This window comes from Thunnus albacares, chromosome 14, assembly GCF_914725855.1.
Source record: "Thunnus albacares chromosome 14, fThuAlb1.1, whole genome shotgun sequence".
Taxonomy (NCBI): Eukaryota; Metazoa; Chordata; class Actinopteri; order Scombriformes; family Scombridae; genus Thunnus; species Thunnus albacares.
Genome location: NC_058119.1, coordinates 22,371,787 through 22,394,192, shown reverse-complemented (window position 1 = coordinate 22,394,192; position 22,406 = coordinate 22,371,787). Strand labels below are relative to the sequence as shown.

Genomic DNA, 22,406 nt, shown 5'->3' with positions numbered 1-22,406 from the left:
TATGCATGATACATCACCCGTAGAATACTGGATGCATTATTTATGTCTTATTGTAGTGCTGCAACCAGGCAAGTAACACGTGGCATTATGCAATAGTTTTGAAATTGAAGAGATTTTGGTTCAATTTGATGAACATGATAGAAAACAATGGGAAAGTCCAGTTCAGGTAGACAATGAGTCAGAGTGCTGCTTTAATAGTGACACAGCTTCACATCAGTAAGAGGCAGATCAGATAAGAGACAAGCGGTAAAGCAGGTTGCTCGGCACATGATCTCTCTACCTCAAATTAGCGGATTGTTTCCTCGCACAGTGTGGTGTGACTTGTAGACAGGAACAAGAAAGGCTTGTCATAGGGGAATCCGTCATAAACCAAATGTTTCTGATAAACAGGTGATCAGTAGTGGGGATACTGTGCGTGTTCCAGGAATATGAATATATAGCTTGGCTCAAAACATACCATATTTAGTCAGTTTCAAGGTGAAACAACAGTTTTTTTCTTGTCAACTTCTGAAAAACAAAACTGAGAAAAGGTTTGTGGGTTTCAGGCTATGCTTTACTATTCAGGGAGAGGTATGACAGGAGGCACTGGTATTGCTGCATGCTGACATTTAACGTTTTCTGGGCGTGTGTGTGTGTGTGTGTGTGTGTGTGTGTGTGTGTGTGTGCCATCTGTGGAGCCAAATAAAGCCCACACACTCCTCTCACCTGAACTCTCAACACTTCATGTGACTTTTATCTCCTTCATGTTCAATCTTTGTTGTCTTTCTTATTCTCTTCCTTTCAGGTGATTCACTCTCGATCCAGCAGCCATGTGGAGGTTTCTCATCTCTTGGCAACAATATGCGTGGACAGCTGAGTGTAGAGCTGAAACAATTAGACCATTAGTTGGTCGACAAAAAATTAACTTGATGATTTATTGTGAAAATGTGTCAAGCAAAATTCACAGGTTTAGGTTTTCTGTTAATGGTCCAAATGATGAATATTTGCTGTTTTTCTTTGTCTTCTCTGATAATAGATTGAATATTTTGGGGTTTTAGATTGTTGGTCGAACAAAACTAGAAATCAAAGACATAATTTGGACTCTGGGAGATTGTGATGGACATTTTACACTATTTTCTGACATTTTAAAGAACAATTTATCGACTAATGTAATGAATATCATAAAATTAAACATTAGATCTCAACTGAATAAGCTCAGCTACTGCTATCTATGAGCAGTTTTGGGAACTGATAATTCCATTATTGTTGTGATATGCTTAGATAATGTTGTCAACTTGCAAACTATTATCTGTCTTGGAAACAGCTCACAAGCCAGTGTAGCTGTTTGCAAAATTAACCTGCTGTTTACATCTAAAAGACATTTCTAAATTGTCACCTAATCTGCCTCATGCATGTTATTCACTTGAACCTAAAGTGAACCACAACAAGTGTTTCCAGGTATTATGTGCACAGCTAACTCGCCCTTGTAGCTCAAAGATGGCATAAGTTGCTAACACACAACAAAGTCAACAAAGCACACACCTTCTGTACAGGGTTCAACTCAATATTAGATTAGATAAGATTGACTTTACTGTCCACTTAAGTTGAAATTTGTCTTGAGCTTCTCCCAAAGTACAGTAAAAGTACATACATAGCACAACACACCATTAAAAAACAAACATATAAAAAATACAGTAGTGCAAATGGGCAGGAAGCAGCAGATAGGTATAAATAATACCAGAGTGCCAACCTTGTATAAAAACAGGTGTTCGCTGATGCATTCATTCTGTGCTCAGTGTCTGTATAGCATAGGGAATATTATACACACTTCTTGTGTTATTGTCTGTAAAGTGGAACTCACTGGCTCATCGTGGTTTTTTTTTCTTTGTAAAACTGCATATTTATAGACCAACAGTAACAGATGTATCTGCTAATTACAGCTGTGTGCAAGATTCAAATGAGTTTTTCTCTTAATGTTTACATTCAAAAGGTCATGCTCATCTACTCTAAATGCCATGCTAACACTGCGTGGAACATCAGGAAATGCACCAAACTGCAAAGAGGAAAGTGACATTTCTGACAGAGCAGATGAGCCAGGTGATTAATATTTAGCCTGATTTACAGTCATGATTGGCAGAAAATTATTTGCAGTGCTGTTCTTTGAATCTTTGAAGTATCCGAATCTCTCAGCTGAAAAAAAACACAGTCTGGTAAATGGTCTGAGCTCATTTATGAAGGGATTTGCTGAGCTTCTGCAGGTTCTTAGGCTGATAAGGTGGATTTGCACAATATACTGCATATCCAAAAGGTGTTATTTCTGCAAAGTCCCATTTTTGTGTTGTTCTTTGCTAATTGGACTTTCTCTGCATCTGCAGCCTGAGAGGAAGGCTGCAGACACCACTCGGGGCTGAAGAAATACAGCAACCTCCCACGCAAATTATTTAATCTGTTTTACAGTCAATATTCACCTAAAAAAAAAAAAAAAAAAAAAAAAAAAGCTAGAATTGAGCTCTACTCTTTATGTCACAACAAAGTGTAATAATGCAGCAATTTACACACCGTTTCTATTTTTTTATTAGACCATGATCAATTTGGTGGAAAGTAGCAGCAGTAGTTGCTGAAACATTACTGAATTAAATTATATTTTAGTGTCAGCTCCCCTCTGGAATTAATAACATACTCCATCTTACACCCAAATGTGCAGCCGGCACATAAGCCTATTGTACAAGAGACTACTTACATTACACACAGACGTCAGAGAAGACAAAGCAAACAAAGCAAACAACACATGATACTCTATCCATAATGTATGAAAACATACTGGAGTGTCTGCGTCTAATGACCATCTCAGCCAAAACTAGTATACGTCCACATTCCACTGGAAAGTTATTGCATCGTGACACAGCATACACCCGAGTACTGAACGTTCCCAAGAGGGTCAAATACAATCCTGAACAAAACAAATAATACTGAAATTTAAATCTGATGCAACAACATTAGCTTCTAGTGAGTAATAACTATCTGTTTTCCAGTAATGAATTATGATTTTAGTGATTTTAGACATTAAGCTTGATGCCCTTTAATGAGGTTAAAGGTCACTATATTCATTCTCATACTGTACGTTTAGATAATGTTGTCAACTAGTAAACTATTGTATCTTGTAAACATACGAGAAGCTCACAAACCAATGAACATTATACCTGTAGTTGTGGTAATGGTACTAACAGTACTTGTTCTAACAGTGGTATCAATAATTATAGTAGTAACAGCTAATGTAGAAGTTGTTGATGTAATATTAGTAGTAGAAATTATAATTATTATTACTGTAGTAGTAATAGTAGTAGCAATATTAGAAATGGAAGTACCAACAATAGCAGTAAAAGTACTAATAATAGTATTATCAGATGTAGTAGTAGTAGTTGTAATAGTAGTAATGGTAGAAATCATTGTAGTAGTAGTAATAATATTAAAAATGGAAGTAGCAACAATAACAGTAATAGTAATAGTAGTAGTAGTAGTAGTAGTAGTATCAGTAGTAGTTGTGATATTAGTAGTAATGGTAAAAACTGTGATATTACTGTAGTAGTAGTAGTAATGTTAAAAATGGAAGTAGCAATAATAAAGAGTAATGGTGGTACCAGTAGAATGTGTAGTAGTTTTGATAGTGGTCACTTTTTTCCAAATGAATATTATGAGTAATAATAGTACATGCAGTATGAATTCTACACCAGCAGTGTTAGTATTAGTAGTAGTAACATTAGTAGTAGCAGAAATGATAATATCTATAGTAAAAATGTACTTGTGTCATGTTTTTAATCCATGTTTTGCCTCCAAAATGTCGTATGTGCATATTGTCCACTCACTGAGCTATGAGATTTTTCAGAAACACAAACTGTGCAAAAATGATGAAAATCAAAGTTAGGTGGAAAAAAACAAAAAACTATATTGCACACTGCAGGTTAATAATATTTGTCAAGGTGACCCACGAAGATCCCAGCGTGCCAGAGGCCTCTAGAGAACACACATCACACTCTTGGCAAACACAATTAGGTGTCGTATAAAGTGCGTGCTGACGGATGGAGGGTTGATGTGTGTGTGTGTGTGTGTGTGCGAGAGCGAGAGAGAAAGTGAGTGTGTGGGTGTCTGAGTGTTTACCTGCGTGAGACTGTATGAGGGTGTCAGCGGCTGTGGGTGTGTATGTAGGTGTGTGCTACGAGTGGGATAGGATAACTTAATGATAAAAATCTCTCATTTCCATAGCTGACATGCTTCACTGCGGATCATTGCCTGATTTCCTTATGAAGCTTCACACCCAGACACAAACATCAGGTTTCATTCCACACAGATATTTATGTTTTAAAGTGGGACATTCGCTGGAAAACACATCTTCTACCATTCAGTTATGATAAGGGACCTACTGTAGTTATTTTAGGACAACTACATCTCTGACAGATGTAAATACTGGGACAGTGATGTGTGTTTTTAATGCTGTTATTGTTTCAACATCCTCTAGCATGGAGGCCTTACATAACACACTATATGCAGACTAAGATTGTTTCAGTGCCAATCCTCTCTTCACATATTCAGCCAAACTCGTAAAAATTAGTTCACTTTTGATCTTCGTCTATCCCCTAAAAGTGTGTTCAAACTGGAGAATTAACTCTCCACACTGCTTCTCAATGACATACTGTGCTGTATATTGTAGAGCTGCAATGATTAGTCGATTAATCAATTAGTTGCCAAATATTAAATTCATCTCCAACTATTTTTGATAATCAATTAATCCTTTTAAGACATCTTTGAAAAAAAAAAAGTCAAAATTCTCTTGTTCCAGCTTCTCAAACGTGAATATTTCCTGGTCTCTTTAGTCCTCTGACAGTAAACTGAATATCTTTGGGTTGTGGACTGATAAACGGGACAAAAGACGACATTTGAAGTTGCATCTTGGGCTTTGGGAAACATTTTTCCCAATTTTATGGACCACAAAACTAACTGATTAATCGAGAAAATAATCCACAGATTAGTCAATAATGAAAATAATTGTTAGTTGCAGCCCTAGCATGTTGTATCTGCTTGTTCCAACACATCTGAAATCCAAAGGTGTCTCTTTTTTATGCTTTCTTGAGCATTGAAGTGTAATTTATGACTTGTGCACCGTTTGAAACTCATGTTCTCATAATTCTGTCTGATACACAGTAAATGCTGCCTTTGATAACACTGGGATTTTACCTAAAACTCAGTGATATTGAGCAATAAACAGTGTGTGGGTCTGGCATGGTTTAAGTTAGGGCTGCACCTAACCACTATTTTCACTTCTCTGTTCAGGCTGCAAGTATTTGGGCTGTTCTGTTTTGGCTTTTAATTACAGTACATTAGAAACTTTTAATGTCTGATGAACCATGTAAAAACTGAAGCCTTTTCTATACCCCCAAAAGGTAAAAACTGGTCACCCAATATGGACACAGACACCCCCAAACATTATTAAAGCCACAAATCAGCACTTTACGTCATACTACTTACTCATTTTAAATGCAATGTAGTGAATTAGAGATGAGCAACATACCATGAAAAACATACTAAATGACTGATTTATATAATCAACACTGCCAGTGCTAAATAAAGAAAAAAGAGACAGAACAGCCTTATTTGCCCTCTTGGAACATAAATGATCTAAACAAGGCAAATTTAAAAGGAGTGCTGTACATATTGAATTATACGTCTCGCATCCTGAAACTGAACAGTCACTTGTACAAAAACACCAACTGTGTATTATCATTAACACAGAGCAACTCATAACCACAACAGTATAACACACATTGCTTTGATGCCCACAACATTTTTTGTAGAAGCAGGTGTCACTTTCCACCTCGATTAGATGAATATGGTTTGAATGAAAGTACCGTATTTATTGTGCAGTTTCACTTGATGTTTATCTGAAATCAAATCTTTTAAAGCAGAGCGTGAACTTCCATCTGGGAAGCAGAGGAAACGGTTGAAATCATGTTTTGCTAAATCTGTGAAGGGACCGGCATGAAGACACGTCACATCACGTCTCGACTGGCAAATTTGTAATTCCATCCAAGTCAACCAAGAGATATAAAAGAAAACACCAAATATAAGGTTCAGTTTCAGCAAATAATAAGTAAGCTAAAAGTAAAAATACACAACCACCAGATCAGCTTAGATACAGACTAAACCCTGGTTAGGAACAACTTATCTATAGCACCACAAGCTCCTCAAAAGCTTCTGCTTCAGAAAAACAGATTTAATGATGTCTCAGACACCTTAAAAACATGTTCATGAGCGCTGCGGCATGTGCAGTCGCATGCATGTTCGCATGCAACTAACCATTTATGATTTACTGAACAGATAATTCCCACATGTCAAATCTTTTGTTTAGTGTTTGCGTGCAAGGTGTTTTGCAAAAGACTTAAAAATATCATATGCTTTACTCACTGTTTTAACTTAACTTTGATATGCTTATTTTTCATATTAATGGGTATTTTAATGTCACTTAAATTAAACTCATCCACCATTTAGCCATGAAAATGATATTTATAAGGCTTAGTAGCTGCACACAAGAGGAAAATTACATCAAGATTTAGGTTCTTTTATAGGAAATATCAAAAGAAAAAAAAAAAAAATCCTGAAATGATATATCATTGTTTCAGGTTCTTTATTTTCCACTGTACACACCTACTGTCTGTATTTGTATTGTCTGGTTCCCCGGTTCACACAGTCACAAGCTCCGGTTGCCGAGGCTCAAAGCTACGATGTGAAATGAAAACAAACACCGTCCATCTCCTGCAGTACGTGCAGCATTTAAAGTCTTTACTTTGCACCCTGCAGTAGAAGCTCCCATTTAACCTGCAGCATTTCTACTGTAACATTCGTTTTAGAGCCGGTGACACCACTAGTTGGGTGAATATTACCTTCCTCACAACCACAGGAGTCCAAGGTGACTCAGACACACGCACGCATAGTCACACAAGAATAAAGATGTGAAACTTTATATATTCAAAGTACAAAGAAAATGAAATTTGAACTCTGAATTTGATGTCACGGCTGAGTGATGATAGGAGTTTGAAAGGTTATTGATCGTCTCTATACAGTTTTCTATCACGACAGAGAAAAACACATCAGATATTAAATATAAGATGCATTGAAGCTATTCTCTCTCACAAAAGATTATATGTTTAAAGAAAATAATGTACAGATGTCACTGCACATGCCAATTCCATAATCAAACTGATAATAAATAGATTATTTATCATTACTTTTAGGGTGGCACAGACTGTTTTTCAATGATAGGTTTAATAATTCTGTCATGTTTGAAATAAAATAATATGCATATATGTAGGTCTCAATATTATCTACAGAATATTAAAAGGTTTTTATTTTTAGATGTTACAGAAAAGACTTAATTGGGGTATTGATGTCATTAATACCTCTTAACACACTTTTTTTTTAAAAAGAGCCTCCATCATTTCTTCCTGCTTGTGTGAAGTGAATGAATTTCCTTCTATGTGTGTGTGAAAGACTGAGCAGGAAAAACAAACTCAAAATGTCAAACGTCTGTCTTCTCATCACACAGGAAGCTTATCAGGCCGTGACATTTCGATTATCGGGTCTTGTTGTTTTCGTTGTTTACAGAGTGATAACTTGTCAATACCTGTCAACAATATCCACAGGAACATTTTCACCTCATGCAAAAGGAAGTCGTGACATCTTGTTATTTTACATTTTATTCAAATCACACGGTTTTCCCCCCCAGAAGAGCTGCATTATTTCTCATGATCAATTGTGAAAAATGTCTTCAATTAAGTCGCGATTAAAACTGCATTTATTTTAAAGTTGCGACCAATCAGCGCAGTTTTTATAAAAAACGGTGGAAATCTTTTAATAGATGAATAAAACAAACTTTTCATAGTCGTGGCTTCATAACAGCATGAGAGGATACATTCAAATAATAAGTGATGTTATCATAGACTAATAAAAAGATAAATAAATGTATTTATCGCAACAAAAACGTTTTAAAGGGCACAGACGCGCCGCAAACCCTCATAATGCGTCCCAGAGGTTTCTGAAACTGGATATAAGAGAAGAAAAGGCCAAAAGTTAAAAACCAGCTCACACAGGAACCAATTTGGACTTAAATGTGTCTATTTTTCCTTTCTTTTCTTTTTAAATCGTGGCACGTCCAGCGTCATTTTGTTGTCTTAAAACTGTTTTTAATTTTGCAGGCCATCCTGTCTCAGCATAACTGGGTCCAAATGTGATCTGGTCATCACAGCTGCTGCAGAAATAAGCAACACAAATCGAAAATGCACAAGCATTCATTTGGAAATCACATCACTATTCGTCTTTATTCAACACACTGACTAATATTATTAGTTCTTGTCAAGTCTTGAAGTCATTAAAACTTAATTTCCAGCAGCAGCAGCAGGAAATTAATTACAGAAACATCATGCAGCTATAAAATATGAAAGGATATTTAATTATCTGCGTCTGATTTTTATAAATTGTTCCGCAGTGACGACGTGCTTCAACACGTTTATTTATCGAAGTGAAGATTTGACTTTTTAATGCTCCATCCCGGTTTGCGTGTTTGCTGCAAGATATTCTACAAATTATGTAATTATGTGAAGTATTATTTCACTCTCTGCAACTCCTCAACACAATTACTAGGCCCATAATAGAAAGTGTAAAACCATGTTAAATACACACAACATTTTGCAGCCAGGGCGTTTCATTATTCAGTTTTTGGCGGTTGTATATTTCTTGGAGGAGGAGGTAAGGTTACATGTCGGTCAAATACATTTTAATAACCCTACGTGGAAAAACTTTTGGGTAATTTTTTCGTTTTTGTTAAATATATTTGACTTGTCTTGTCGAAACAAAAATGAAATTGACTACACAATGAGCTGGTCTGTTATGAACGATTTCACCATTAAAAACAGTGTTTTATTATAGCAAATAATTTATATGATATGTGTTTAATAGAGAAAATCACTGAGAGATAGAGGAATAGCGTTATGTTAAAAACAAAACATTATTCCGTCTGTGGGAATAAGTGCTCATTTGAGAGAATAAACGAACCATAAATCACGATTAACTTGAATTTAAATACAGTACTGGGCGCAAAGGCAACATAATAGAAACATATTATTGGTGTATTATGGTGATTATTCTGATGAAAAGTGTATTTTTTTTGTCTGACAGCCGCCCTGAAAACTGTCTGCAGAGAGAAAACTGTGACAAAGACTGTGTGTTAATATTCAAAACAGAGGCTGGTTGTGGATTATGTTGCTTTTAGAACGAAACTGAACAGAAAAGCGTCGAAAATTATGTTTTCAGTTAACTGAAAAGTAGTTTAAAGTAGTTTAAACGCAGGCAGAGATGAGGATTGTAGCAGAGAAAAACAGTGTTGGAGACCCAGTTGTTTTCTGTGGAACCGAGTCGCCATCTAGTGGAGAAAAATTTTACTACAATCAATATCTATGTGTGTCTTTCAGTCTGCCTCATACTCTTCTCCCCTCTCTCTCTTTCTTTGTAACACAAACACACACACACACACACACACACACACACACACACACACACACACACCTTACTGACATTTACAGTATCATGACCTCAAATTACCGCCAGTCACCTTGCCTGCTTCCAGTTTCCGAAACACCCATACAATGAGATCTGCTCCCACCCAGGTAAACACTTCACATGTGGTGACTCATTGATGCTGTGATGATGATGATATAAGTGGAAACACAGACTAACACTGCCAATGTTTCCTGGAAGGCAGACGTCCCTTTGTGATCAAAGCAGGAAACCTTTGGAACAACACGACATCAACCCGCGACACTCAGGTGACAGAAAGCAACGAGGTGACAGAGAAGGATTTGAGTAGCTTTATGACACATAGGAAATGTATACTTGTACTCCACAAATACATAAATCCATCTATCCATTTTCTCCACCGCTTGTCCTGCTCAGGGTGACGGGGGGGATGAGGCCTATCCCAGCACCTCTTACAAGTGAATACATCTTCAGTTAGTATAAATATAGTAAGCTATACTGTTCATATGTACAAAGATTTTCACTTTTAATGGAGGTTTTTGGTATTTTAGCATAGTTTTAAATGTTGTTTTAACCCTTCACTGTAACATAGTGTTCAAGCCAAAACTGATCAACTTGTACATTTGAGATCAGTAAAAACATCTTTCTTTTAGCCTGAAACTTTAGGACTTTTCCTAAAGTGACCCAGAATATACAAAAATGGACCGTCAAAAACATTGTTACATTCTTCACATTCAATAAACATTTATTGAAATCATGATGCCTGTTATGTTTTCCTGTTTTAGGTAACGCAGGACCACAATAAAGTGTGATTGTGAATGTTTTTTACTCCATAAACAAATAGTGTAAAACCTGAAGAATAAACTCTCTCTGCTCTCTGAAAACTTCATTAAGGTTTAATCACCTATTTATTGATGACTGACGAGGTATTTATGAATGAAAACTAGATCTGTGGATCAGAAGTTTGACATAGAGACTTATTATGAGGAGATACTGTGAAGACTATGAATAGTACGTAAGGGTTAATGTTTTTGAAACTCAACAACTGAGACTTAAAACATCATCAGTGAACTGAGAGGAAGTTTGGGCACCATAACAAAATCAGTGAATTAAAAATATTTAGTGGTTTCTCGTGCAGTGTTAACAGGTGTCAACATTGTGTTAGCTGTAACTAAAACAGGTCAACTCTGATCTCCAGTCTGAGATGACTCCATCTTTTCATCATGCTACATGCAGCTTATCTCTGTCCACCTACGAATATTGCAAATATTACTTCTTGTGTATGTTATACAGTACCAAAAGTTTTAGGCACTTGACATGTTTAGATTCTTCGTTCTATCATGCAATACCATCTGGGAGGCGTCTGATCGGTCATAAATTCATTCTGCAGCATGACAACAACCCCAAACATACAGCCAGAGTCATAAATAACCATCTTCTGCAACAAGAAGAACAAAGAGTCCTGCAACAGATGGTACGGCCCCCACAGAGCCCTGATCTCAACATCATGGAGTCAGTCTGGGATTACATGAAGAGACAGAAGCAGCCGAGACGCCTAAATTCACAGAAGAACTGTTGTAACTTCTCCAAGATGCTTCAAACAACCGACCTGCCAAGTACTTTGAAAAACTGCCCGCAGGTGTAATGAGAACTGCTGTGGTTTTAAAGGCAAAGTGTGCTCACACCAAATATTGATTTTAATTTGTATGAAGTTAATTGACACAAACAATTTATTGCAATATTTTTGAAATAATATAATAATAATAATATTATAATATAATTAATAATATTTTTTGAAAGCATCCTCACTTTTAGTGCCTAAAAGTTTTGCACATTACTGTATGTCTGCCTGTATGTTGTGCTGCTGACACTGTGTGAGTGTTTTAAACATGCTGTACCCAAAACAAATTCCACCGGCTGTCCGGCAGCCATTAAAGTGAAGTATAAAGTAAGCAGTTATAGTATCACGAGGCAAACAACGACCAATTAAGTATAAAGTAAGCAGTTATAGTATCACGAGGCAAACAACGACCAATTTTCAAAAAAATTATTTTAATTTATGCTTTGTTTCCCTTTAGCAACCCACTTCCATCAATCATGCAAATCACAGAGATGTATGGATTTACATCAAAAGACTTCTGTCAGACTTCAAAGGTCAAAAATAATTCAACCTGCTCAGGTGTCAAAAGAAAAAACAATATCTTCCCTCCAGCTCACAGTGGACCTTGTGTATGACCTGACCTCTATATTATTATTATAGAGGAGCAGCAAGCCGGCACAGAGATCGAGTCACAATTAACAAATGCTGCAACGTTGTTCATCCACACCACTGTTCAAAAGCTCAGTCATTAAGGTAAAGGGAAAATGCTGCCTTAGTGTGGACTGAAAGGTAGAAAAGCAGAGAAAAAGATGAATCTGGACATACTCACACTGTGTCCATCAACTTTTAAATGTCTTTGGGTAACAGGCAAAACATCCTCTACCGGCAGGCTGCTTTGAACTCAATTCAGAAAAATCAGCTACATGTTGCATTTTGAAACTTCAATATATTTTTGTCAATGCTGATACCTCAATATATAGTTTTCATAAAGGTTTCTATGGTGGAGATGATTAGTATATCCTCTAACTGGTGACACTTGTTTCTGCTAATGATTCCCAGAATAAAGACTTACTGTACTTTCCTATAAGCCCCACTGTTTTCTCCACATCCCCTCCCCTCCCCTCCCCTCTCCCTGGCATAGCTCTGTTTGTTTTGAAGATGAAGAAGAAGAAGAATAGAAAGAGCCAGTGACAGTCATCTCACATTTAAACCAGGTAACCTTACATCGAGTTGAAACTGTGTGGTTAGTACTGAGAGGCGAGGATGGCGTAATTTTGGAGACTGTAAAGTTATCATTTCCGCTGTTTGGCACCAAGAATTCTGCAGAAAATGAGATTTACAAGAGACATCGAGATGATGGTTTGTCCTATTTAGACTCTTATCAACATGATAATACATTAACATGATAACACCACTGAGGAGTTGTGTTCTAATTTTATATACTGTTGCAAGCTAAATGCTAACGTTTAGTGATGGTAATACACACCAATCATGTGTATTAATACGTTACAGATTACAAGTTATATTTTATAGTCTTTCTGTTGTCTCTGCTGCTGTTACACTATATATAACAACAATACAAACAACTAATGTACAATCACACTGCCAATTGTAATGTTTTGCACTACTGCCATTTAAGGCACGCGAACTTTTAACACTTTGGTTTTGCTGCCACAGCTGTATTTTAAGCTGTTGATGCCACTATCTGCAGACACAAAACACTTTACCCACAATCCTATTTTATACTCTCAAGTGCAACTATTTATATTTAATTTTTTTTCAATGCAACTTTCTTGTCTCCTAACTTTGTGACTTTGTCTCAATACACTTTGTAGTGACTGTTTATGTTTGTCAATTTAGTATTTAGAACGGTCCGTGTATGAAGTATAATTCATCTACAGTTGTTCTATAATCTGTTTTCTAATGAAAAATCACATTTTGGGGGATATTTTCTAATTTCATTGTCCTAAGACGTGCAATTCAAGTGCAATGCAATGCTAGAACTTTTGATTTTTTTGTTTTTCCATGCTCCATTTGTATATACACAGTAGAAGATCAGAATGTATATATGATTCTTGTTTTTTAAATGTTATTTTTTTGCATATCTTTGTTAGTCATGATCCCTTACAATAGATACTTCTCAAAAAACTTAACATATATATCTAATAACTATATCCTTAATTTCTAATCCTATGATTTATCATCTCTGTTTTATAGATTTTGTTATTTGTGCCCTCTTAAAATTGTAAAGAGGAACCTGTCAGTTTGTTGAGACAGCAGCTGTGGTGTTCAACCGAGTAATAATTGTTCTTGAAAAATGAATGAATGACAACAGAAGTCTTCTTTCAATATGAGGCCGATGTGTGTATTTGATCCACTGCTATGAAAATACAGTCTATAGACCACTAGAGGCTGACAGTCCTCCCAATGACGGTTTGTTGTCTAAAGTTACTGTGCTGGCTTCAACTCGGTGTAGTCATGTTATATCATTAAAATGCAACACAAAGCCGTTTTTGGTTCAACAGGAGAAAATGGTTATTTGAACTCATTTACCTCAGCAGAATAATTTCTCTAGCAGGATGATTCATTTCTTTCTCAGGGAGATTAAAGAGTTAAAAAAAAGTTTTAGCTGACAAATGAGACAGCTAACTGAAGAATATGACCTTCTGAAAACGTCTGTGTAATTTGTGACTTCTCCTACAACTCCTGAGTAATGAGCAGAGTGATGTTTGTGTCGTTCTTAGTCATTTACTGTATCTCAAAGCGTAATTCGTGATGAGTAAAAGGTGCAACAGAGCACACACGCCCACACACGCCCACAGAACTAGTGACCTACTACTGTTTTCAACTTGACAGGATATTCAGCCCTGACATTTATTGATCTCGAACCTGAAATCTGAGTCATGAGGACACACACACATGCTTATCCAGAGTGATATGCACCCAGGTTTCTATCGTCATTTCGGGACACATATCTTCAACTCTCAACGCGCTGACAAGACAACGACATAAGCAATACGACTGTAAATGCATTCACACACACACACACACACACACACACACACACACACACACACACACACACACACACACACACACACACACACACACACACACACACACACACACACACACACACACACACACACAAAAACTAATTCATCAGAAGTCACCTTTTCTGGCACGAGTCTGTATTTAAGACCATGAAGGGAGTTCACATCCAGTTATATGAGAAATGAGGATCTACTTCAACATGATTTACATTTTATTAAAATCTAGAAAATGTCACCACAACAGTTTTGCATATTTCCTGTGACTGTCTGCATACCTACTGAGCCCACATGTTGTCCTCTGACCCCAGTAGCTAACCATGAATTTCTACAGTGAGAAGGCATTTTAAGAACGATGTCATGGTTTCATGTTCAGACAAACCAAAACCAGTTTGATTCAAACCAGTACAGCTTACACATACACATATACACATGCACACAAAAGCAATTCTGCCCCTCCTCTGCACATGCTCGTTTGGTCTCTTGTTGTTTTCTTCCTTCATTTATTTTTCTCTGTTTGCGTGCTCAGCGTTTACTGTAAAGCACTTCAAAAGGATAGAAGCACAATTGACTCGGCACATTTCAAAGTGAAGTTTTGTCTAAATTGCTCCATGATTTCACATTGTTTCAGCTGTTTTTTTGGACCTAAATGACTGAACATTCAGGGTTTTATTACCAACAAGATGATTTTTTTTTTGTTAAATGAAAACAGACATATCTTTATTCAGTTTTATTCAAAACTTCTATAAAGGGAACTGTAGATTCAAAAGGAGGAATTTTAAAATCATGAGTCAGTCATGTGAGGTCCAGTACTCGTGGTCCTCAGTCCAGCCTACTTTCATAGTGACATTTCGGGTGAAATATCCTAAAACATGTTAAATATGGTGGTTCCTTCTCAGCCTGAAAGAAAAGGGCCGATCATTTTATACCCTGGGGGAGAAACGTAGCTCTAAAAGTCATTTTCTGCTCTCTCGTTTCTGCTTTAATTCTCTGGATGACACATAGCAAGTTCTCACTTCTTCTGTAGCTGTTCTTGTCTGCTGAGCCCAAACTTTAAAAAGGTGTCTAAATATAATCTTCTCACTCGAGTGTCAAAAAAAAAAAAAAAACGTATGAATGTACTTGTAATGTAGTCACGGTTGTGTGGTGTGTAAAATATTAGGCCCTGCCAACTGCAATCTCTTCGAAACCTATATTTACTTAGTGTTTCTGAATTTGAGTCCTCTTTTTCACCCACAGCTTTAGACGGTTTATCAAATAAAGAAGATACGTAGACGTTTAATTTGATTCATCTGACTAGTCTTCTTATCAACATCAACAAGACGTTTTTATATTTATCATCAGTGTAGCTACAGTAAATATTACTTGGTGCTTGAAGGACAGAAGCCACATCAGCACAATTTTTGCTCTGAAACTGTGCAAGTGGGAATTAAAGTGAAATAAAAATAAAAACAGAGCAAAACACGGGCCAATCGACAGTTACCGGTGCAATACTCAGCCCTGCACACTCCCTTCCTTCTACAGCGGTATTCAAAGTCATGTCAGGGGACTCACAGGAGTCTTTGAGGGCATTATCAGCAATTCGGCCCTGAGCTAAAAGAGAATAATTACAGTATGATTAAATTCTCCATGTTTCAGTTTAATCACTTCGACCTAAATTACTAATATAAACCTTCTCACATACTGTACGGGGGGGGTACAGTGAAATCAAATGCATGTCTGAAACGACCGTCAGTTGCCATGAAAGTTTTCTCAGAAAAGAGACAAGAGACTGCTGGTAGAGGGAGAGCAAGGTTCAGTTTGGCTCTCCTCGTGTGGGGGGGGGATGTAACAATAGTCATGAGGCTTTACACAAGCCTATGTTGTCATTTTATCTACAGTATATTTGTGGAAAATTATGTAATAAACACTGTAATCACAACATCTCCAGTCCCCCCCCCCCCTTCATTTCTTGTCAGATTTCTCTACTGTCACTATTAATATAAAGGCAAAAATACAGAAACAATTTAAGTTGAGAAAGGCTGGAAAAACTCAACAGGGTAAACATAGAAAGTCCGTGGTGAGACTGATGTGAAGCAAATTACACAGATGGTTCAGTTGCGCATAATGTCATATAATGTTCCAATAAGCTAAAGGGCATGGTCAACAGAATATTTTGCAATATATCAAAAATTCAGTGCTGTCTATCCCAGTCAGATTAGGAAACACATGTCCGTGCCTTTGTTGTCAGCAGACTAGATTACTGTAATGTTTTTCAGGTTATCCTGTAAAAGCCATTCAAAGAGAAAGATTCAAAGTGCGACCACCTGGTACCAAAACATTTGATCATATCACTGATCCCCAAACTTCCCCACTGGTTACTTGTTATTGGTGGGGGTCATTTTTTATCGTTTATAGGACCGCGACTAACTATTCATTTAATCAATAATAATCTAATTATCAATTAATCTGTTGATCATATTCTCAATTAATAGATTCATCATTTTCTATAATTTCTTAGAAGTCATGGCGACATCTTGTTTTGTTCGATCAACAGTCCAGAATTCAAAGATATTCAGTTTACGAACATGTAAGCCTCAAATTCTCACACTTGAGAAGCTGCAACCAGAAAAGGTGACTAAAACAATTATTTGATTATCAAAATAGATTCAATTTCTGATGACTGATGACTTTCTGATGAATTTCTAATTGTTGAAGCTCTAATTGTTTTATTGCTCTGTAAAAGACTAAGAATTATGTTTGTATGAGATTGTGCGCCACAAATTGAACAAAACTCAACAGACACAGTCTGGAGTCGTTGCATTTTTTTGTGGGGAATTAATAATTTCATCACTGATGAAACTGATGTATCTGTAGGTTTCTTTAGGTTTCTTGCCTGGTTTTGTTATTTATTAATCCATAACTTACACAGTTAACTCTCCAGTGGACAGTATATGGTTGCTGTGAAACGCGTCATGTAAATATCATCCAAATACAGTTTTGATACGTGCCAAATCAGGGTTAGGGCATGAATGACAGCTCCATAAGATACTGTATTTTTTTAATGTATGGGGGTGGGAGAGTGTTTGGTGCTTCTCTACCCGGCAACAGAGCGCTGAGTAATCTCTGGCACAGCCCTCCCACACCTACCCCTGCTGCACTGCTTTCGGTCTCTCTCGGTGGTGGAGATGCATGGCCACGGACATGATACCAAAACTAACTGCATCACTTCATCCAGGCCCACAGATGACAAAAACACACATTTACCGTAAACGGTGGGGGAGTCTTGACAGTACAGGGCTGGCATGAGTGGTTGTGAGTGCATGTATGTGTGTGTGTGTGTGAACTTTCTTCTAACAATATACGGAAACTGATACCACTTTTAGATCATTATGAAGAATATGTAGAATGAAAGAAGGTGAAAAAGACCAGAGAACAAGAAAGAGAGTGAAAGAGATATTGTGCGTATTCTGCTGACCCACCGTGACTCCAGGCAAAAGGATAAAGATGCCGACTAACACTTACATTTATGAAAGTCATCGTCAAAATTTATCACGAACGTCCAGTGGCGAACTGGTTGTGATAAAAACTACAAAAGGCATCTGCCGGCAAACAAGGTAAACAGGACAGGTAGGCATAATCAAAGTTAAATTTCCAATAGATTTGGTGACCAAAAAGTCCTCGAAATCAAACAACAAATTACAAGCGTTTTCTGACCTGACACCACTATCGGCAGCCATCAGCTGGACGACATCATCTCTCTGAGCCAAAACTGTTACAAATCATTTTCAAAAAATATTTTTTTTTTTTATGATGTTACAACACTATAGTTAAAGCGGCTATAATCACAATGTGTAATGTCAGAGTTGCTCGTAGTGATGAACCTACAAAGAATTATCAGCTGACTCTGCAGCTCATCTCGGCTTTATGAAGCTTTATATTTAGTTTCAGCTCATTATTTAGCTGTCCAGCAACAACTTTTTCTGTTTAGGTTCATTCTCAGCATGTCATTTTCATTTTCATTCTCATTCTAGTGTCTCTCATTCTCATAGTGTCGTTTTCGGCAGCTGTTATCAGTGAACAAACTCACGTTACACTACCTGCTCAGCACGAAATGGCATATTGACACAGTTAGCAATTAGCTGGTAAAGATAGCAGAGAATTTAGCAGCTAAAAAGCCAGATGTTTCCCCGAGGAGTTGGTGGAGACCAAAAACAGAGCTAAAAGAGTGTGAATATTGGACTTATCTTCACCAGGTGGGGACAAACACGACTCCAAATGAAGGACAATGTTGTTCCGTAACTGCTGGATATGTAAATAAGCAACTATTTTCTAATTAGTTCAACATATCAACATAGAAGGTGACAATACATCCGTGGTGTGTTCACAACTTGTTTCCACTTCCCCCCAGTGGCAAAAACATCAGTTATTGCAGGTTTACGATCTGGTTAGCTTGAGAAAAGATAATGGTTTGGGTGAAAATGACTTCCTTCAAATTCTTAGACATTTCTTGTCATGGTTACAAAAATAACCAAGTGGTTGGGGTTAGGGTTAGGGGACAATCGTGGTCATGGTTCTTTGAAAAATAATGTTGACTCACATTTGAAACAGGAAGCGAACATCCATCACCCGTGTTTACGTTTGCCGACCCATCTATCCTCTGCTCTGGACTTCATCACACTATATTCACGTCATCTGATTTTCTACTTTGCTCCACGCAAATTTACTACCGTCATTAGAGGGCTTCTGTTGTATGAATGTAAATATACGTAGTTTTGGGACACTTGCATAAAACACTTATTCTGTCTTTCTGTCTCGGAAGGACAGTCTCAGTTTAACACATTGCAAGTTCTGCGTGTTTTTGTCACTTCAGTTTTTACGCATATGTCTTTCATGTTTTCCTCAAATTTAAGCCTAAAGAAGAGACATGTACAGCACTGACAGGATAAAATCCAACTGCAACCACTCCACCTCACCTAGCTCTTCTTACAGTCAGGACAAGGTCATTATTATTTGCCAACGAAGTCAGAATTGCCACAATAAACCAAATTTGCAGCAAATTCACAAATTATCAAACTTCTTTCATAAACAACATAGTACTTGATGATGTAACTGCATCTGTACAATTAATTCAGTTCGCTCAGGGGTTCAGTTTGTTACATAAGAGTTAGTGGCTCAATCTGTTGTGTCTGAGCTAAAGAAACGGTGCAGACAAGAATGACACGTTTGTTACATTATCAGCTGTTCAACTGGGGGCCCAAATTATGCTTTCCACGTCCACGTAGCCACGAGAGTCTGAGTAGCCCAGCCTTAATCACGCCTGTTCTGCCGAATTCATACATATACATAGTCAAAAAGTCATACGTTCAGATACACAATCAACTACTACACACCCAAGAGCTGATGGTGCAAAATATAGCATGTTGATGCCAAGTAGAGCTGAATATAATCAGATATTCTGAGTTTGGTTAAATAAATAGATATAAAATGATACATGCTGTCTATATGTGTAATGTTTCAGCCACAACAAATATTACTGCAAGAAGAACTTATTACTATACGCACACAACAACACATACTCTCGTTCACACATATCCACCCAGTGATTAAATGTAGGAGTTGGGCATTAAAATTAAAAAAACTTCTCATATGTACTGCTGCATGTACAACACGCCGTTACAAATTCAACCCAGTGTCAAGGCAGTTTGTGAAATAGTCATGAAATTTAATCTGTAGATTTGTGTACATGGAAATGAATTTTTTTCATGACACTCAGCACGATTTTCAAACTAATGTATTTCAATTGGAAATATCTTTCGTGCCTGCACCACGTTTGTTAAAAAAAATATTTTTGTTTTATGATATGACAACACTGTGATTAAAGTCTGGTTAAGTTAAGGCACAAAACCACTTGGTTAGTATAAAGGAAAGATCATGATTTGGATTAAAATGATCACTTGAAACATGGTTGGAGATGGGAAGTGAACGCCGTCCACATTTTGCAAGTTAGGATCTGTCCATCCTTCCAACCCACCATCTCCGAATTTGGAAATTAGTCACTTAATATAGACGTCATCTGAATTCCTCCACTTGACAGGTTCTTTAAAAGTTGTGTTGAGTGTCACGAAAAAAAATGGAAAATTCGTGTACACAAACACAAATCTACAGATTAAATTTTGTGCGAATTTCACAAACTGCCCTTATACTGGCCTGTACAAAACTACACAACACAGCGCAATCTGTACAGAAAGTGTCTTCATTTCTAGCTAGCCCACTCAAGCAAAACCTCTCTGTTGATTCAAAGTGTGAATCTACAGTCTAGGTTGTGTAAGTGTGTTTGAATGTCTCCCTCGTATATACAATGATATAACATACCACACACAGATCTTGTATAATGTGCGTCAGTGAAGAATGTGAAACTCCTACTAACGTCACTAACAGACTCATTCCTATACACAGATTGATCAAGGTGATCACGGTCCCCCTAAATCGAAGCTCTTTGATCACCTTATTCCATCTGAAGACAGCTGCTGTAATATCATCAGGGATATAATGCCGCCACTTTCACTTTTAGCCCTTCAGAGGTGCGGTCAGTGCGTCACACGATGATTGCATGACTAAGTTTGGAGCCACGGATTACATGCCAAGTGCCAAATATAGCCAATATTTGCCGCAACCTGAATGACTGCCAACAAACTGAACACATTTGTCCTCACAGTGCTATTCATCACCTCTGTGTTTATCCACGGTCATATTGAACACTACATGTCTTATTTTTAATACATCACTGCAGAAGGTGAAACTCTGTTTTGTTCCGCTATTTATTGATCCAGAAAAATCTGATCTTTTTACAAAAAAAAAAAAAAAAAAAAAGACTCATGAACTGCTTTTTGAAGAATCAGAGATAAAATAAACTTAATAACCATTCTGAGCATACAGTCCAGTTCACCAAAGTTCGGAAAACGTTTGTAATATTTTCCATCTAGCTCTTGAAAACCTTCCTGTTCTTCAGCCCTGTGTTGTTCTACCAGTTTTAAAAAGAAACTATGCAAATGTAGATATTTTCTTTTGGTTTGTTTTATCAAACGTCTTAAAACAGCAATACTAGTCTAAAATGACGGAGTACTTATCCTCGACCGGGCCAAGCTTTCAAATCTGAAAGAGTGTTTCTTTGATCTGCATTCCTTCTTCGCTTAATAAATACCAGCCAGTGTTGAAAAAAAAAAAACTGATGTCCAGTTTGCTTTCACTTACCGGTTTGTCACTCTTCATCCTCCTCTTCATCTTCTCTTCATCAGACAGTCTAAACTGAAAAATAAGAAAGGCAGAGAAAGAGACAGGAGGGAGGAAAAAGAAGAGAAAAGGAATGTTATAATCACTCTGAAGGAAGCCAGTTATCTTCCCACACACATTGCTGAGTGTCCTACTCATACACACACACACACACAGACACACACACACACAAAGTGAGATACCTCCAAAAGGTCAAGATCAATCAGGAAAAGAGAGAAAAAAAAGGGGGACAGAGAATGATAGAGGGGCAGGAAATAAAGAGCCAGAATAGAAAAGAAGAATGAGTAGAACGTAAAAGAAAAGCAGATGACAGAGAGCTGAGAGAGACTGGAGAGAGAAAGAATGAAATGCATCAGCGGTATGGCTTGGCTGAGTCATCGGTAACCACCACTTCCTCCAACGCTCTGTAAGAGCTCTACTAATGACTGGCCAACTTCTGAGGCAAACACACACACACACACAGTCAAAAAAAACACAAGAATCTCCCACTTAAGCTGGAATCTTTCTTCCTCTTTCAGCTTCAAACTGCAACTCAAACTCTTTTCCCTCCAAGGAGGGCTCTGTGTGTGTGTGTGTGTGTGTGTGTGTGTGTGTGTGTGTGTGTGTGTGTGTGTGTATGTGAAAGAGGGAGAGTTTGTGTATTTGTGAGCCTGAGAAATCGACCCCTGAGCTGACCTTATTGTGTGTGTGTCATGAGAAACAGCACAATCTGTGGCTAAATTCAAAAATAAACGGCTTTTCCTTTTCCCAGAATTCCCACAGGTTTGAGCTTAGCCTCTATTCATCAAGGAAAGGGTTACTGATCCCACAACTTCATACACATATTGTACTATATGTTGCTGGGAAAAAAAAAATCAAATTGAATGCCTGAATTTGAGAAATATTTGCTTTTTTCCCCAAAGCAAAATAACAAAATTAATCTCACG

The 22,406-nt window shown here is 37.2% G+C and overlaps 2 long non-coding RNA genes across 6 annotated transcripts in view; one reads left to right on the top strand and one right to left on the bottom strand.

Annotated features, from left to right (window-relative positions):
* Nucleotides 1-22,406, bottom strand: part of LOC122996905 — a 94,247-nt gene that overhangs the window by 49,787 nt on the left and 22,054 nt on the right. For all 4 annotated transcript variants that reach the window (XR_006407110.1, XR_006407108.1, XR_006407107.1 and 1 more), the window contains 2 exons: nucleotides 21,442-21,495; nucleotides 706-864 (listed from right to left, as the gene is read on the bottom strand). This is a non-coding gene — a long non-coding RNA (uncharacterized LOC122996905). The remainder of the gene's footprint in view (nucleotides 1-705; nucleotides 865-21,441; nucleotides 21,496-22,406) is intronic.
* LOC122996906 lies at nucleotides 8,534-10,115 on the top strand. 2 transcript variants are annotated; one of them, XR_006407112.1, is made up of 3 exons: nucleotides 8,534-8,613; nucleotides 9,606-9,689; nucleotides 9,781-10,115. It is a non-coding gene; the product is annotated as an uncharacterized LOC122996906 (long non-coding RNA). The 2 variants fall into 2 exon arrangements; XR_006407111.1 differs by lacking the exon at nucleotides 8,534-8,613 and adding an exon at nucleotides 8,665-8,772.